Below are 19600 nucleotides of genomic sequence, written 5' to 3'. Positions count from 1 at the left end.
AAAACACACGCTCTAAGATAAAATTAGAATTTCAAGGGGCAAGCATGAAACCTCTGGGCTCAGTGACCCACGCAGGCCAACCTGAAGATGACACCAACTCACCCGTCTCATAATTTCCTGGCCTCCTCCAGTTCAGCATCCTTCCCTCCACCTGGCCTCAGCAGCTCCTTCCGTAGGCTTTGCTCTGGACCCTGTCACCCTGAGGAGAGCCACAGCTCAAGGCAGAATCCTGAGCTTAGGTGCTTCACCCAGCCAGGCGAGGCGGAGGCATGGAGTTCCACTTACCGTGGTGGCTGAGGCCTGAGGCAGGAGTGAAACGGAAGAGTTCCTGCACTCTCTCACAGGACTTGCAACAAGGGTGTGGCCTGTTTGCTTGGCCGCCATGTGTTCAAAGCCCTTGCAGGAGGGGGAAACGCGCACAGACAGGTGCAGAAGCCGGGACGAGTGCTTCTGGGCTCCGTCCCCATAGTAGTGAAACAGAAAAAGTTCCCTTGTCCCTCTCACAGGGCATGTGACGGGGAGTGGCTCACTTCTTCAGTGCCCCCGTGCTCAAACCTCTAGGGGAGCATACGGAGTGCAGGTTGTGGGGCTGCGACCTCACGGCGGTGTGTAGGGATGAATGTTTATAGCTCCTAAAGCCCCAGTGGGCGTGTGTTACAGCGCACGCTTTTAATTTAGCCATCTGCAGGTGGCTTGTGTTTGCTCAATTAGACTCCCTTCCTTATCACAAGGACAGAGGGATTTCTGTATCCCGGGGTTTCTTGCCTTGGCGTACTGGAAGAATTGGATCACACATGGGCTTGGAGAATGAGTTCAAGGTTTTATTGTGTAAAAGTGTTATGCCCAGACCGTTTGTTCCCCAAAGAAGACCACTAGAGTCCAGTGTCAAAGCCAAGCGGCAAGGATCTTTACTACAAGTTCGAACTTGGTCCCTCCATTCCACAGTATACAAGAGGGCCCCGAACAATGCGAGCGTTTGCTTTTTATAGCCCGAAAGTTGCAGGGGAACAAAGAAATTCTTTTGGCTCCCGCGCTTTCAGTAACCTTGAACGGCTGTCTCCTTATCGGAGACTTTCCAGGTGGTGTTTGTACTGGGCTCAGCGAGTTTTGAGCCCGGGGCTGAGGAATGTGCCCAGCTCCTTTCAAAAGTGGCTCTCAGCAGATGGGGGAGCCAGAAGGGAGATGGTTTTCCCCTGGAGACGGGCAGCTCAGGCCCAGGCTCTCCTCTGGCTGCCCCAGCCAAACTCTGCATCGTTCTGCTGGTTAATGGCCTGCCAGCGTGCTGGCATCTGTTGGTGTGCTCTTCCGCCAGAGTGCTCCCCTCGATGTCCTCTCAACGTCCAACCACTTGTGTCTTTTTCCACCATTGTGTTCCTCACAATGTCCAGCCACTTGTGCGTCTGACTACTAGGGTTTCAGGGGTTTTTCTAGGCACAGGATGGGGGCATGGCAGGCCAGGGTGGTCTTGGAAAATGCAACATTTGGGCACAAAGACAGACGTGCCTGTCCTCACCTAGGTCTGTGGGGATAGAGCCCTAGCCAGGGACCACGCCCTCCTCTACCCAGCACTTCCCTTCCCCGCCTTCCATATCATTTAAAAGCACCACGCTCTTCCCTTCCCAGCACTCCCGTTTCAGTAGCATCTAGGGGAGTGTTACAATGAATACTCTTAGCAGTTGCCATCCCCAGACAGTTGAGTGTTAACCAGTTCAGTGGAAAGTCAGACAGCCTTTTACACTCTGCCCTCTTGGTACCCAGGTCCTTGTCCGGTATCCAGGAAAAATCAGATCACGTGAACTTGAAGGATGGTGAATGCAGGGATTTTACTGAGTGATGCATGTGGCTCTCAGCGGGATGGATGGGGAGCTGGAAAGGGGATGGACTGGGAAGATGACCGTCCCCTGGAGTTTGGCCATCCCACAGTGAATCTCCTCTCTGACCATCCCCAGCCTAACTCCTCTTGACATTCAGACACCTTCTCTTCTCTCCTTTGCTGTACTGCTGTGCTGCCCAGCCACTCTTCTGCTCATGGAGCCTGGGGTTTAGGGTTTATATGGGTACAGGATTGTAGGGGAGCATGGCGGGCCAAAAGTCAACATTTGGGCGTGTAAACAGGAATGCCTGTTACCATTTAGTAGGGTCACGGGTTTCCAGGCTTGAGGGTGGGGCCTTCACCAGGGAACTGCCGTCTTCTACCCAGTATTTCCCTGCCTCCTGTCCATATCAGGAGGACCACTTGAACCTGGGAGTTCTGGGCTATAGTGTTCTATGATGAGGTGTCTGCACTAAGTTGGCATCAATGTGGTGACCTCCCGGGAGTGGGGACTGATGGGTTGCCTAAGGAGGGGTGAACTGACCCAGGTTGGAAACAAATGAAAAATTCCTGGGCTAATCAGTAGTGGAATTTCACCTGTTAACAGCCACTACCCTCCAGCCTGGACACCATGCAAGACAACATCTCTAAAAGAAATATAAAATGTGTTTTTAAAAAGAAGCTGCACCTGTTAGAGGAACCCCTGGTTCTCAGGCCTCTGGTTTAATAAAACATGACTAAAGTGACTACATCTTTTTTTGTTGTTTTGAGATAGAGTCTCAGGCTGAAGTGTAGTGGTGCAATCTTGATTCACTTAAACTTCTGCCTCCCAGGTTCAAGTGATTCTCATGCCTCAGTCTTCGACTAGCTGGGATCACAGGCATGGGCCACCGTGCCTGGCTAGTTTTTGTATTTTTAGTAGAGACAGGGTTTCTCCATGTTGGCCAGGCTGGTCTCAAACTCCTGGCCTCAAGTGATCTGCCCACCTCAGCCTCCCAAGTGACTACATCTTAAAGTGCATAGCTGGGTACTCACAAGGTGCCCACAAGGTTAATGCTTATGGTCTGAAAATAGCTATATCCCAAGCTGACCACCAATTATAATTACAGAATATTTATGGCCATACGGAACACCTCCCACCAAGCCTGCAGGACGTCCAGATGCCCTAAGAGTGAAGCCCACTTTACTTAAAGATAACTTTAATGAGCAGGCTTAAAGAATTAATGGTCATTGATAGCACCAATAACCCCTACCTTTAGTGAGAACATCTGCACATTCCAAGTTTAATTATAGCTCCTTACAGTTTCTTTCTTTTTTTTTAAGAGATGAGGTCTCGCTCTGTTGCCCAGGCTGGAGTACAAGCACGAGATCTCAGACTGCAGCTTCCGTCTCCCAGGTTCAATCACTTCTCCCACCACAGCCTCCGGAGTAGCTGGGATTACAGGGGCTTGCCACCACGCCCAGGTAATTTTTGCATTTTTGGTAGGGACAGGGTTTCACCATGTTGGCCAGGCTGGTCTCGAACTCCTGACCTCAGGTGATACACCTGCCTTGGCCTCCCAAAGTGCTGAATTACAGGAGTGAGCCACCATGCCTGGCCAGTTTTTTTATAAGTAGAGGCACTAACAAAGGATCGTGCATTCTTCTCCTGCTTTCTGAGGACACCCCACTCTGTAATGGAGTAGTTTCTAATAAACTTGCTACTTTCACTGTGCTCTGTGAGTCACCTCTAATTCTTTCCTGTGAGATTCAAGAACCCTTTCTTGGGGTCTGGATGGGGACCCTCTTTTCTGGCAATGTGCCCACAGTGGAGAGAAGGACCCATGGATGCTTTCCCATGAGCCTCTCCAACATATTCTTTCTCCCCGCCTACTGCCCCAAACCTCCTCTTCAACATCACCCAGAGGTCCTGGCCCCTGTGGAGTCCCCCAGCCTAGCAGGGACCTCCCCATCTGTCCTCGAGCTGAGGATAAGCACTTCAGGAACAAGTTCGTTGGCTTGAGGAACTCTCTCCCTCTCTTGTCCTTCAGTCACAGGCTCTGCCGGGGCCCAGTCCTGGGCCAACAAGGAGCCTCAGCATTCAATACTGGCTCCAGACCCCACCTGACTCAAGACCCCACCCTTCAGAAACGCCGTGGGAGGGCTCCCTGCATGGGGTGCCAGCACTCTCATCAACAAAACCAACCAACCCTGACTGGTTAAAATCTATGTAAACCAAGAACTAGCAAGAAACAGGTTTTCATATAAGCCCTTAAGTAGGTATTTTAACAAAAATGAAATCAACATCTTGGAGAAACTAACATATAACATGTCATCTTCCGGTCTCCTGGTTTCTCCCAAGTTTTCCAACATGGCGGTGACTGCCATTTATTTTGTCACCAAAGAATCACAGAAAAGGAAGAAACTAAACTTTTTAAGTCCTACAGTTTAAACTGTTTTTAAGCACTAAATGTAGGTACCTCCTCCTGCAAGACTCCCTGGTTCTCCCTAATTGCAGTGAAACTCGGGAGAAGCCTGGGCTTTGTGCCCAGGACAGGGAGGGCAGAGAAGAGTCCTACTCTCCGTGGGGCGGCTGTGAAGCAGCTGCATCTGAAAAAATGTCTTCCTCAAGCTAAAAAGCTTCTGCACAGCAAAGGAAACAATCAACAAAGTGAAAACCCACACAACGGGAGAAAATATTTGCAAACTGTCCATCTGACAAGGGATTAATAACCAGAATATATAAGGAGCTCAAACAACTCAACAGCAAAAAATAAAAATAATCTGATGAAAACAATGGGCAAAAGATTTGAACAGACATTTCTCAAAAGAAGGCATACACATGGCCAACAGGTAGATGAAAAAATGCTCAATATCACTAATCATCAGAGAAATGCAAATCGAAACCACAATGAGATATCATTTCACCCCAGTTAAAATGGCTTGTATCAAAAAGGCAGGCAATGGGTACAAAAAATAGAATTAATGAATAAGGCTTAGTATTTGATGGCACAACTGGAAGACTACAGTCAATAATAATTTAATTGTACATTTCACAATAACTAAGAGTGTAACTGAATTGTTGGTCACACAAAGGATAAATGCTTGAGTGGATGGATACCCCATTTTCCATGATATGATTATTACACATTGCATGCCTACATCAAAACAGCTAATGTACCCCATATATACCTACTATGTACCCACAAGAATTACAAATAATAAGTACATAAAGGCAGGCAATAACAGATCTGGTGAGGATGTGGGGAAAGGGGAATCCTCATACACTGTCAGTGGGAATGTAAATTAGAACAGTATGGAGGTTCCGCAAAAAAAACTACAAAGAGAACTACCATTTGGTCCAGCAGTTTCACTGCTGGGTATATACTCAAAAGAAAGGAAATCAGTATATTAAAGAGATATCTGCCCTACCATGTTTATTGCAGCCCTATTCAAAATACAGAATCCACGTTAAGTACCCATCAACAGATGAATGGATAAAGGAAATGTGTTATATTTACACAATGGAATATTATTCAGCCATAAAAAGAGTGAAATCCTGTCACTTGCAGCAGCATGGATGGAACCAGAGGCCATCCATGAAATGTGAAATAAGCCAAGCACAGAAAGACAAATATCGCATCTTCTCTTTCATATGTGGAAACTAAAAATGTGGATCTCGTGATGACACAGAGTAGACTGCTATTAGCCAGAGGCCAGGAATGGGACAAGGGGGAGGCAAGGAAAGAGATACATATGTATTTATTACCACTGAGTTGTACATTTAAAAATGGTAAAGATTGTACATTTTTAAAAATTAAAAAGTAGAGGCCGGGCGCAGTGACTCACGCCTGTAATCCCAGCACTTTGGGAGGCTGAGGTGGGCGGATCACGAGGTCAGGAGATTGAGACCCACCTGGTCAACATGGTGAAACCCCATCTCTACTAAAAATACAAAAATTAGCTGGGCATGGTGGCGCATGCCTGTAATCCCAGCTACTCATGAGGCCGAGGCAGGAGAATCTCTTGAACCCAGAGGTGGAGGTTGCAGTGAGCCAAGATCACGCTACTGCACTCCAGCCTGGGCAACAGGGCGAGGCTCCGTTTCAAAAACAAAATAAAATAAAATAAAATTTTGAAAAAAAGTGAGAATAATGCTAGGATGAAATAGACCCTCAGGAAGAATACTGGAGTTCAAAAAACAAATTCACTGTGCATCTAAGAAAAAAATTAAACGTTTGATTTCTGTAGCTCCACTTTACAAAACAATAGCAACAGCAGCAGTAGCAGCAGTAGGAGAGTAGTAGTTGTAGTAGTCGTTGTTGTAGTAGTAGCAGCACCAGCAGTAGTAGTAACTAGGTTTTGTGGGTGCTTTGCATGTACCGGATTCCATCTGTGTTAAATGCTTTACAATTTAACATGGATAAACCACAGCCAATAGGAAATTTCACTTCACAATTTTTCCTTCTTTTTTAGCTGGTTAGAGATCTGCCTGTGTTTTCTTCCTGGCATGAGGACCTAAAATCATTTCCAATCCAGCAAGCAGAACAGCCCCTGCCAAAGCGAGAGAGAAAAATTCTTCCACATCATATATCTGGAGGCGGAAGGAGGGGACGTGCCCATTACTGTGTTAAAGGATTGAGAAGTCACTCAGTGTAGAAACATGTTTGAATATCTGAACCCAGCGTTTCCCAAATTTGACCATGGAGCGAGTATTTTTGTTTGTTTTCAAGACAGAGTTTTACTTTTGTTGTCCAGGCTGGACATGATCTCAGCTCACTGCAACCTCCGCCTCCCGGGTTCAAGCAATTCTCCTGCCTTACTCTCTGAGAAGCTGGGATTACAGGTGCCCACGACCATGCCTGGCTAAATTTTTTTTGTATTTTTAGTAGAGACGGGGTTTCATCATGTTGGCCAGGCTGGTTTTGAACTCCTGACCTCAAGTGATCTGCCCACCTCGGCCTCCCAAAGTGCTGGGATTAAAGGCGTGAGCCACCGTGCCTGGCCGGAGCAAGTATTTTTGGGCATCATAGATGCCCAGACTCCTCAGTTTATACTTGCGAAAATGCTGATTTGGGCAAAAGAAGTTTTTGAGTCAGGCTGAGTTTTAACTCCTCCCTTTGGCAGCTGTTCACTGTCGGGCAACGTACAAAGGCTTTGTTTCCTTATCGGTGAGACCTAGGATAATATTGCCAACATTTAGTGTGAGGTAAAGAGCAGCTGATACTCAAGACATCTAAAATTCCTGGCACACAATAGATTTCCAGTAAATGACAGCTATTTTTATTATTTCTCAGAAGAAATAACACCAGCATAGCTCTAGACAACTCCAAATCCCTCCCCTTAGGGCACCTCAAACCTCTCCCTCAACACTCTAAATGCCCTTAGTCAATATATTATTAATAACTCAATTCTGTCCCTTCCGGGGATGAGGATGTGGTAAAAGAATTGGCCAAGGTGATCGTTAAAAAAAAATCCAACTCTCAGGTTCTCTGGACAACCGTTTAGGCAAGGCAGAGCCAGCCCGAAGGCTCAGGTGCTGGGTGGGCCTAGCAATGCCCTTGGGACCAGCCAGCAGCACAGAGGGGCTGGAGAAATGGGATTGAGGCTTAGGGAAATGATACTATGTAGAACTGCATTGTAGACTGTAGAGGAAATCCCTCCACTCCAGGCTGAGTCCAAATCCCTGGAAGCTACTGGACAACTCTAGATAACAGATAGCAAGCACAACAAACTGTGGTCTATAGACAATTTCGTCCTGCTCCTGGAGGTTCAACTGACTTCCCTTTACCCACTTTGCTTCCATTCACACATTAATTTTAATATTCCTAATCTATGACTCTATCTGCCTTCCCACTCTTCCCTTGAACTGGTGGATTCGTCCATTTTCACACTGCTGATAAAGACATACCCAAGACTGGGTAATTTATAAAGAAAAAGAGGTTTAATGAACTCACAGTTCCACGTGGCTGGGGAGGCCTCACAATCATGGTGGAAAGCAAAGGGCAACTCTCACATGGCGGCGGCAGACAAGACAGAATGAGAGCCAAGCAAGAGGGGAAACCCTTCATAAGACCATCAGATCTCCGCCAGGCCGAGGGCGGCGAGCGCGGCGGCTACCCTGGACGCGCTGCGCGGTCGCCTGCTCTGCGACTGCCGCCGCTCTCGCCCGGGTGGCGGCGAGGTGCTTGAGCTGGGGCTGCAGGAGGCGCTGGAGCCGGCAGTGCGCCTGGGCCGCTACCCGCGCACGCAGCTCGATGTGTCAGCGCTGCGGCTGTAGGACGGCGGCTCGGCCCTGGCCGTCGCGCTCAACGCCGCCGCTTCGCCCTGCCTGACGCGGGCGTGGAGATGTACGACCTGGTGGTGAGCTGCGGCCTGGGCCTCGCGCTGGGGCCCGCGCCCACTTGGCTGCTGGACCCCACGCGGCTCGAGGAGGAGCGCGCCGCCGCCGGCCTCACAGTGGCCCTCATGCCCGTGCTGAAGCAGGTGGCGGGCTACTGGCTGCGGGGAGGGCGGCCTAATCGTGAGCTAGGCGGAGGCCTTACGCCTGGGCCTCGAGGGCCGCCAACCCTCGACCCCGTGCTGCAGCAGTGCCTGGTGCGGGCCGCCGCCCCGCCCTGAACCAGAAGCCTGAGCAAGGACGGACGCCACGCGGAGGACTGTGCTGCCACCGTCCCCTCGAGCAGAGTCAGCTGTGGTGTCAGAAGGGCTTTTGGGTTTTTGTTGTTTTGTTTTGTTTTGTCTTTTGAGACAGAGTCTAGCTCTGTCGCCCAGCTGGAGGGCAGTGGCACAATCTCGTCCCACTGCAGCCTCCGCCTCCTGGGTTCAAGCAGTTCTCTGCCTCAGCCTCCCGAGTAGCTGGGATTACAGGCGCCCGCCACTACGCCCGGCCAATTTTTGTGTATTTTCAGTAGAGATGGGGTTTCGCCATCTTGGCCAGGCTGGTCTTGAACTCCTGACCTCGTGATCCACCCGCCTCGGCCTCCCAAAGTTCTGGGATTATAGTGCGCCCGGCCCGGAAGGGCTTTTTACAAACCTCATTAAAGGAACTTTTCTACTTGAGCCAGCTCCCAGCTGCGACCCAGTTGAGGAAACCTGTGAGCGCAGCCTGACTCCCAAGTTGGAAACCACTTCAGCTGGTCTTACCTGGAAGCTGGTACCTGGAACTATTGTCATTTAAGGGATGGACCCTTTGCAGGCAGCCAGTGACTCCCTCCGATATAACTGAGCGACTTTTGAGAGGTTGGACAAGAGGGCTGTGCCTTCTCACTTACTGTGTCTGAGCCAAAAGAAAAACCCTTTTATATCTGAAGAAAAAAAAAAAAATCAGATCTCGTGAGACTTATTCACTATCACAGGAACAGTATGGGGGAAATCACCCCATGATTGGGTTATCCCCCACTGGGTCCCTCCTGTAACACGTGAGAATTATAAGAGCTACGACTCAAGATGAGATTTGGGTGGGGGCACAACCAAACTATATCAACTGTGTTATAACATCTGCCTAGCTTCATCTCCAACTAACGTATAAAAAAGAATCTTTAATACATGTTCAGTGTTATATCTGTATGGGAGCTATTATTTTATATTTATGAAAATTGCGTTTTAAGAGTATAAAGAGAAGGTTTGTCTCCAGGAATAAACTTTTTGGTCTTTTGTTTTATAAATTAACCATGGGATGGAGTGTGTGTGATTGCCAGGAGGAGAGGGAAGTTGCTTTAGATTTTAAAAGACGTAAGAAACAGAATGGCCTAATGCAGTGCTCTCAATTTAGAAGCCAACTGTTTACAGTCACTTTTTAGATAATTAGGAAGATTTAACTATGGACTGAGCAGTAGATTACTACAAAGAATTATTATTGATTGTGTTATATCTGATAATGACAATGAAGGAACATAAGAAAATGTCCTTATTTTTGGCACACAAACTAGAAATGTAGGAGTGAAATATGATGTCTTGAATTTGTTATAAAATAATTGACAAGGCCGGGCGCGGTGGCTCAAGCCTGTAATCCCAGCACTTTGGGAGGCCGAGACGGGCGGATCACGAGGTCAGGAGATCGAGACCATCCTGGCTAACACGGTGAAACCCCGTCTCTACTAAAAAATACAAAAAAAAAACTAGCCGGGCGAGGTGGCGGGCGCCTGTAGTCCCGGCTACTCGGGAGGCTGAGGCAGGAGAATGGCGGGAACCCGGGAGGCGGAGCTTACAGTGAGCTGAGATCCGGCCACTGCACTCCAGCCTGGGCGACAGAGCGAGACTCCCTCTCAAAAATAAAATAAAATAATTGACAAAAAAGGATAAACGAAGAAAATATGGCTAAATGTTGATAGTTATTAAATCTGAGTGAATATTTTAAATAAATAAAATATTTAGGATTTTATTGTATTTTTTCTCTACTTTTGCCTGTTCAGATTTTTTCTTTTTTTTTTTTTTTTTTTTTTTTTTTTTGAGATGGACTCTCAGTCTGTCACCCAGGCTGGAGTGCAGTGGCTATCTTGGCTCACTACAACCCCCACTTCCCAGGTTCAAGCGATTCTCCTGCCTCAGCCTCCCGAGTAGCTGGGATTACAGGTTTGTGCCACCAAGCCTGGCTAATTTTTGTGTTTTTAGTAGAGACAGGGTTTTGCCACGTTGGCCAGGCTGGTCTCAATCTCCTGACCTCATGATCTGCCCACCTCAGCCTCCCAAAGTGCTGGGATTACAGGTGTGAACCACTGCACCTGGCCAGATTTTTTTATTTTAAAAAAAAAAAAAAAAAAAAAAAATCAGCCCCCAAAAACTTAACCAGAGCAATTCTGCTCTAGGCTCCAATCCTCCTTGTGTTGCTGATCCAGTTCACTCTCCTGATCACAATGACCCTCACACTTGGCTTCCCAAAGTGATAGTAGCTACTCCTGCATGACTGGGTCTCAAGCAACTTCCAGTTTCACACTTTGATCTGCAAAAACCAGCTCTACCGTATGTACCCTATGTCAACAAAAATAGTCGAACTCCGTAAAATATTTTAAGAGATTTATTCTGAGTCAAATATGAATGGCCTTGGCCCATGACACAGCCCTCAGGAGGTCCTGAGAACATGTACCCAAGGTGGTCAGGGTATGGCTTGATTTTATACATTTTAAGGAGGCATGAGAAATCAATCACATACATTTAAGAAATATATTGGTTTGGTCCAGAAAGGCAGGACAACTCAAAGGTGGTGGGTGGGGATGCTTCCAGCTTACAGGTAAATTTAAACATTTTCTAGTTGACAATTGGTTGAGTTTGTCTAAAGACCTGGGATCAACAGAAGAGAATGTCTGGGTTAAGATAAAGGGTTGTGGCCAGGTGCTGTGGCTTACGCCTATAATCCCAGCACTTTGGGAGGCCGAGGCGGACAGATCACGAGGTCAGAAGATTGAGACCATCCTGGCTAAGACGGTGAAACCCCATCTCTACTAAAAATACACAAAATTAGCCGGGCGTGATGGTGGGCGCCTGTAGTCCCAGCTACTCGGGAGGCTGAGGCAGGAGAATGGTGTGAACCCGGGAGGCGGAGCTTGCAGTGAGCCGAGATGGCGCCGCTGCACTCCAGCCTGGGCCACAGAGCAAGACAACCTCTTAAAAAAAAAAAAAAAGATAAAGGGTTCTGGAGACCCAAGTTCTTATTTGCAGAGGAAGCCTTCAGGTAGTAGGCTTCAGACAGAATAGGTTGTAAAACATTATCAGAGTTAAAGTCTGTGTTGATGTTAATGCTGGAGAGGTATAATGAGACATGTCCAACCCCCACTTCCTGATATAGCCTGAAACAATCTCTCAGTTTAAATCTTAAAAGAGTCCTGGGTGAGGAGGAAGTCCATTCAGATGATTGAAGGGCCTTAGAATTTTAGTTTTGGTCTATATCTATAAACATGTAGGTCCTTGTGTTGAAGATGGGACCCCCAGTCAAGCTCCCCTTTCCCCAATCAAGCTCTCCTTTCCCCCAGGTAATTTTCAAGGAACCTCACAGCCCTTTGCTCCCATAGGACCTGGTTGACACCTCTCTTATTCAGTAGGAGAGATTTATCTGGCTTTCACTCCAGATATCTTAAGCAGAGTGGTAAGGTCTCTCTGGAGACCTTCAACCCTGAGTCCCATATGCAAATTAACTACTACCTTCTCTGTGGCCAAAGCAGGGTTTGATCTATTGAAAAGGGCTCCCTGGGCTCTGCTCTCTATTAAGGTTTAATAAGTATCAGAAACACATTAAAAGAGACCTGTACTCTCCTTACTGCATATGCATTTTCTTTCTTTCCATCCTGTGTATGCCAATAAACATTTAAGGATTTTGAGCACTAAAAAGATACGAATCTTGACTTAACCAATCTCCCTGATACAGGTATTATCCCATTAATGTTCTATAAAAAGCAATTATTGTAACCATCCCACAGGTTCTTCTTGCTCGCTGCCTAGACACAGACAATTTATCAAGCCGAGATTGCAATAGAGAAAGAGTTTAATTCACGCAGAACCAGCTGTACAGGAGACTGGCATTTTACTATCACTCCATTCAGTTTCCCTGAAAACTAAGGGATCCAAGTTTTTAAGGACAATTTAATAGGTAGGGGCCAGTGATTCAGGAGCGCTGACTGATTGGCTTGGAGGTGAAATAATAGGGAGTCAACATTGTCCTCTCGCACTGAGTCAGTTCCTGGGTGGGGACCACAAGACCAGATGAGCCAGTTTATTAACCTGGGTGGCGGCAGCTGATCCATCAAGGATCTGCAGGGTCTGCAAAATATCTCAAACACTGATCTTAGGTTTTACACTAGTGATGTTATCCCCAAGAGCAATTTGGGGAGGGTCAAAATCTTGTAGCCTCCAGCTCCATGACTCCTAAACCATAATTTCTAATCATGTGGCTAATTTGTTAGTCCTACAAAAGCAGTCTAGTACCTAGGCAGGAAGGGGATTTGTTCTGGGAAAGGGCTGTTAGTGTCTTTGTTTCAAAGTTAAACTATAAGTTCTTTCCAAAGTTAGTTTGGCCTATGCCCAGGAATGAGCAAGGATAGCTTGGAGGTTAAAAGCAAGATGGAGTTGGTTAGGTCAGATCTCTTTCACTGTAATACTTTTCTCAGTTATAATTTTACAACAACGGTTTCATTATTATTTCTACAAACCAAGACAAAATTTATTTTAAAAGTCAATGTCATTCCACCCCACTACACTAACCTGAGTCATAACAGAGCTCTCTAAATTAGTCATCTGTGTACACATGGACTTTGGTTTTTAACGCATATTGGAAATGTCATTTCCTTTATTCATCTTTTGAACTGACCCCATAAAATTCTTCATATCAAACAGTTCTCAACCACGTGGGCTAACAAATCAAAGCGGAAAGTAAAATAATGGTCACGTTCAATCATTTATTTGGCCCATGTGATTAAAATAAGTATTATAAGCCCTGGATTTATATAGCCTTTAAACTTTTAGACAGAACTTTCACATACATTTTCCTGTAAGCTTATTGGACAGGTATTGCTATGCCAGTTGGAAAGATTCAGAAACAAGGCACAAATAAGTAAATATTTTAGATCAAACAGTATCAGAAAGCATTTGTGTTTAATTTTCAAAAAACAAATACAGTTGATTCTCACAATTCATGGTAGTTATGTTCTATAAAGTCACCACAAACACTGAATTACCAAATAATTCTCCTAGGGGAAACACAGAGTTATACGTTCCTGTAAGACCCGGTCACATTTTTATCAACTAATCACGATATAACCCTTTTTTTGTGTGTTTCTGTATAAAGACACCTTATTTCTTATTTAACGTACATTGTTGATTTATCAACATTGAACTCATGGTTAACAGCCCTGTAACTCATGCCTAAACAAAGCTTATCTAACACTCGTATTTTCCCTGGAAGTTATGTCACACAGCCTTTTTGTGCCTAGGAACACTGAACAGCACGCAGCACTCTGCTAGGGAGCCATTTTAAACAGTAAAATCACCAACAAAAAGCACAACGATGCAAAAAAGTGACACAAAAAGGACTTTGTTTATGTTATGAGAACTGGTTATGTTCTAAATGTTTGTGTCCCTCCAAAATTCATACACTGAAAACCTGACCCCCAAGGAGGTGGCATTGAGGGGGGGGGCCTTTGGGAAGTGTATTAGTCCGTTCTTGCATTGCTATAAACAAATACCTGAGACTGGGTAATTTATAAAGAAAAGAGGTTTAATTCGCTCACAAATCTGCGGTTTCTACAGGAAACATAGCAACTCGTGATATAGGGAGGCCTCAGGAAACTTACAATCACAGTGGCAGGCAAAGGGGAAGCAGGCACGTCTTACGTGTTGGCAGCAGGAACAAGAGGCAGAGGGGATGCTACACGCTTTTAAACAACCGTATTTCATGAGAACTCGCTCACTATCAGGAGAACAGCACCAACAGGGATAGTATAAAACCGTCATGGGAATTCTGCCCCCATGATCCAGTCACCTTCCAACAGGCCCCACCTCCAACATTGGGGATTACAATTCCACATGAGATTTGGGCAAGGACACAGATCCAAACCATATCAGAAGATGACTAGATCATGAGATCACAGCCCTCCTGAATGGGGTTAGTGCCCTACTATAAGGTGATTCTGTAAGTGGCACTCCAGAGAATTATCTTGTCTCTTCCACCATGTAAGGACACAGTGAGAAGATGGAGCCAATGAACCAAGAAGCAGGCTCTCCCCAGACACTGTATGTGTCACTGGCTTGATCTTGGACTTCCCAGCCTCCAAACCTGTGAGGAATAAAACATAAAGCAACTGTCAGATTCTAATAAAACATTCTGAGGATTACAACAACGAAAAGGCTGCAAAGGCCCAGACCCCTTCACCTTCATGGGAAGGACACAGGTTCTCTCTGGCTGCATTTCTGAGAGCATGGACTTTGTACCCACACCCCCAAGATGTTCTCAAAGGAATCAACTGGTTCTAGGGCAGCTTAGCTTGAGAAAGACTAAATATTGTAACATGATCTTGTTGGGGTACAGAACATGATACCCCACAATATGGCACTTTGGCATTCTGAGTACTTTGAAAATCGAAAGGCCTCAGAAATTAGCCTCAGAACCAAGGTCTTTCTCTGATCTCCCCCACTCCCCCCAACCCTCTCTCTGATCCTCTGTCTCTCCCAAAGTACAGAATGAAGCTGTTTTCTGAAGTTCCCTGTTCCACCTAGAAACTGAACCCCAAAGAGGAACACAATTGCTTTTGATCCCTTCCCTGAAATTTCATTAACCAGAGACAATCAAAACTCCTATCACAGAGGAAGACTGAAAATTAAGTAACACTCCTACAGCCCAAACTTTGTCCTAAACCATTGTTTGTCCTCTGGTCCCATTCAACTCCCAAAGAGAATTATTTACTTACCATTGTCTGAGCACTGGGTCCATTCTTTCCCCCTAAAAGTTATTCACCCCTGCAGTCCCCATTTCCTCTTCCTATACGAAGTAAGGAATGTAAGTATCTGAACCCCATTGGGTTACTGGATTATCATTCTTCTGCAATTTCCTTGTGCTGTGCACGTTTAAATACATTTATATGCCCTTTTCTCCTAATAATCTGCCTTTGGTTAGTTCATTTTCAGCAAACCTTCAGAGGTTGAAGGGGGGAAGCTTTCCCTCTCTCCCTTATAGTCTTTTTTTTTTTTTTTTTTTTTTTAAGACAGAGTCTCACTCTGTTGCCCAGGCTGAAGTGCAGTGGCATGGTATCGGCTCACTGCAACCTCCTCCTCCCGGGTTCAAGTGGTTCTCCTGCCTCAACCTCCCAAGTATCTGGGATTACAGGTGCATGTCACCACACCCAGCTAATTTTTGTATTTTTTAGTAGAGACTAGGTTTCACCATGTAGGCCAGCTGGTCTCGAACTCCTGACCTCAAGCGATCAACTGTCCTCTGCCTCCCAAAATGTTGGGATTATAGGCGTGAGCCACCGCTGCCCGGCCCCACTTATAGTCTTAATGATCTGAATGCAAATTAGCATATTAAAGGTTCTAAGAAGCACATGAAAGGTCTTGCATAAAACAAGACAGCTTGCCTTTTCACATTTAATCCAATGTTTCCCAGAATTATTCACACAAGCTATATTGAAGCCAAGGCAGAAGAAAGTTCTGTTATCTGTGATTCCCATATTCAACTCATGTTATTTGCTATAGTTTGCATAGCCTAAGAAGCTGCCTGTGGTCGTTTCTGCAATCAGTTGAATTATCAATTTATTTATTAAAATACAGCTTCAAGTTCTCACCTCAAAACCAATCACATTTGTAAAGTCAATTTACTGCCAAAACTGACTGTGATCTCCTTTCAGGGACAGGAAGATGTGAGGATTTTGATCAGGGACTCTAAGACAGTGAGAGTCCACAGATTCCCTTCTCTTCCACTCTGGTCTTAGGAAGTAGTCCTTTGGGCCGGGCGCAGTGGCTCGTGCCTATAATCGCAGCACTTTGGGAAGCCAAGGCGGGTGGATCACCTGAAGTCGGGAGTTCAAGACTAGCCTGACCAACATGGTGAAACCCCGTCTCTACTAAAAATACAAAAAATAGCCAGGCGTGGTGGTGGGTGCCTGTAATCCCAGCTACTTAGGAGACTGAGGCAGGAGAATCCTTGAACCTGGGAGGTGGAGCTTGCAGTGAGCCAAGATCGCACCATTGCACTCCAGCCTAGGCGACAGAGCGAGACTCTATCTCAAAAAAAAAAAAGAAAAGAAAAAGAAAGTAGTCCTTTGGCAACTTGTCTCTAAATCCAGGATCTTCAAGGCAGAAGAATAGCCTTGCAGGAGGAGCAGAAAGCAGAAGATCCTTCAGCCCTGTGTGGAAACAAACAGACCCTCACGCCCCACCTAGGTCTTACCCTTGGTGCCGTCTTGAGATTCCCTTCCCAGCAGGTCCACGCAAAGCTAAGTTACATCACTAAATAGACAGCTTATACTTTCTTCTCATTTCCAAACAATCCTCCATTCATAGGCTTAGCTTCAGAGAAGCCGTCGTGCCACAGGTAGGAGATGCAGCCGGGGCTGAGGAGGGCAGGCAGTTGAGGTGATTTCTCTTTCTCTTTGTGTTGCTTCATTAAACTACCTTCATTAAATTCTGCTCCAGAAAGGAGTCTATAACTGTTACTCGCAGAATATCTCCATTTAAAACCTTTTAGCCCCTGAAAACTCCAGTTGATTTTAGCTTGTACGATTCAGGCCAAAGATCATCTTCTAACTCAGAAGAATACACAAAAATGCCTTCCTCAGCCTGAAACTGGAGAAAGATCCTGCATCTGCTCTCAGCATGAATATACAAAGTAAACCCACAAAGGGCTTCCTGTATTTAACCCCTTCTGTGTCCTGCCTCCTATGTTCTCAAACCACCTTTTTTTTTTTTTTTTTTTTTGAGACGGAGTCTTGCTCTGTCGCCAGGCTGGAATGCAGTAGCACAATCTCAGCTCACTGCAACCTCCTCCTCCCAGGTTCAAGCGATTCTCCTGCCTCAGGCTCCCAAGTAGCTGGGACTACAGGCACCTGCCACCATGCCTGGCTAATTTTTTTATTATTATTATTTTTTTAATTTTTAGTAGTGATGGGGTTTCACCATGTCAGCCAGGATAGTCTCCATCTCCTGACCTCGTGATCCACCTGCCTCGGCTTCCCAAAGTGCTGGGATTACAGACGTGAGCCACCACGCCCAGCCCTTAGCCCACCTTTTACTCAGCCATTGTGCAAGTGGACTCTGATAGAACCTACGCTAGATATCCCTGTTTCCCTTACTTGCTGCCCCAGGGCTTTTCTGCAGCTAATGAGTGGGCCACCACCCAGAAACATTCAACAGCAGGTGTGCAAACCTAGAGCACAAGGGAGTTAACACCTCTGGAGCAGCTTTAATCAATGAGGGAGAGTCCGTAAGAAAATACGACTGTCTTCTTCTCCTCAAGAGAATCATTCCAAGATACAGTCTGCACAGCTCTTCAAAGGGTTCCTGTGGATGGTGAGGCCGTGACCAACCAGCTCCACAGTGCAATCTTGCATTCACTGGCTTTCTCTACCCTGTTTCCTTCTTCCTGCTCTCCCCTGCCCCAACTCCTGTTCCTTCAATCACTTCCCCAAATTAACACCAGCACACAACCCTTGTCTCAGGCTCTGGTTTCTGAGAAGAGGCAGGCTGAGATGGCTTCCTTCCATGAGATCCCATGGGACCATTCCCTGTAGCACACACAAAAGAAAGAAAGAAAAAGACTCCTTAAAAAAGTAATGTAGGCCAGGCGTGGTGGCGCACACATGTAATCCTAGCACTTTGGGAGGCCGAGGTGGGCAGATCACCTGAGGTCAGGAGTTCGAGACCAGCCTGGCCAACATGGTGAAATTCCATCTCTACTAAAAATACAAAATTTAGATTTAGATATTTATCCAGGTATGGTGGTGCACGCCTATAATCCCAAAGTAAGTTTTGCTCATGACACCACTGGGAGTGGATGATTGAGTGCTCTGTGCCTGGCCTCACCTGGACCATGCTTTATGAGCCTTTTTTGCAATACTAATTTTAATCGATATCATTTCACTGTATAGTGAAATTTATTTTTTGTATAGCCATGTGACCGGGCACAGTGACTCACACGTGTAATCCCAACACTTTGGGAGGCCAGGGCAGGCAGATCACCTGAGGTCAGGAGTTTAAGACCAGCCTGGCCAACATGGTGAAACTCCATCTCTACTAAAAATACAAAATTTAGCCAGGTATGGTGGTGCACGCCTATAATCCCAGCTACTGGGGAGGCTGAGGCAGGAGAATCACTTGAACCCAGGAGGCAGAGATTGCAACCAGCCGAGATCGTGCCACTGCACTCTAGCCTGGGTGACAGATAAAGACTCTGTCTCAAAAAAATAAAATAAAATAAATAAACTGTAGCCATAAGTATAACTGCCTTGCTGAGTTCCATGAGTCCTAGCAAACTATTGAACCTGAAGGTAATCTTGGAGATATTCCCAAATCATAATCATAAAGTTTTGTGACCAGTGTTTCTTAACAATAGAGCATAATTGTATTTTGTATTACTAAACATTTTCCATCATTTCAATGGCATATATCCAATATATGACTATCCCCAAACGTACTTTACTATTATTACTTTACCTGCCTTACTACATTACGTTATTTCTATTATTGGAGTTTTAGATAGTAACTGAATTTTCCCTATGGAAATATTGCTGAGAATAACATAATTATAAGTAGATGTATTTGTTTATCCATCATTTTGACTTTATAATAAATACCTAGAAGTGGGATCCTCTATCAAATGGTAGCATATTTGCTTCACATTGCCAAAGGGTCTTCCCAAATATTTTCCCAGTTTACATTCCTCACACCCTTGACAATTCTGTGCATTAGCATTTTTCCATTTCTGCCAAATTAAGAGGTGGAAAATGCTATCTGAATATTAGTTTAATTTGCTTTAATTTGCACTTCATTGATTACTAATGGGAGTGGACAGCTTTTTCAGATGTTTTTATTAGTCCTTTGAGAACTCCCTGTCATTTAGGAAATTCTTGATCATTTTTTTTCCAATTTGCACCAATTCACACCCCCACCAGCAGTATTTGAGAATTCCCGATTAGACAAGGGCTGTATCAGTGTGAGCTGGACTCACTGGGGCAGACCCAGCAGGCGAGGCTGGGGTGCGAATAGAAGGGCATTTCCATCAGGGAAACTTGCATGTAGTGAGAGGCGGGTATATTTCAGAACCTGAGGATAAAGCAGCTGGGTGGGAGCAGAGGGTGGGTCAGGCTGAGCAAGAAACAGCAGAGATGG

The 19600-nt window shown here is 45.8% G+C and overlaps 1 long non-coding RNA gene and 1 pseudogene across 3 annotated transcripts in view; one reads left to right on the top strand and one right to left on the bottom strand.

Moving 5' to 3' along the window:
- The window catches only part of LOC126951730 (uncharacterized), a 68859-nt gene extending 60951 nt beyond the window's left edge, over positions 1 to 7908 (bottom strand). The window contains exon 1 of one of the 3 annotated variants that reach the window (XR_007724601.1): positions 7750 to 7908. This is a non-coding gene — a long non-coding RNA (uncharacterized LOC126951730). The other 2 variants (XR_007724599.1, XR_007724600.1) reach the window with 2 other exon arrangements.
- Positions 7909 to 7910: 2 nt separating this feature from the next.
- LOC126950784 (exosome complex component MTR3-like) lies at positions 7911 to 8413 on the top strand (annotated as a pseudogene).
- The last annotated feature ends 11187 nt before the right edge of the window (positions 8414 to 19600 follow it).

This window comes from Macaca thibetana, chromosome 3 (genome assembly GCF_024542745.1).
Source record: "Macaca thibetana thibetana isolate TM-01 chromosome 3, ASM2454274v1, whole genome shotgun sequence".
NCBI classification, from domain to species: domain Eukaryota; kingdom Metazoa; phylum Chordata; class Mammalia; order Primates; family Cercopithecidae; genus Macaca; species Macaca thibetana.
This window is presented reverse-complemented; position numbering and strand designations above follow the sequence as displayed.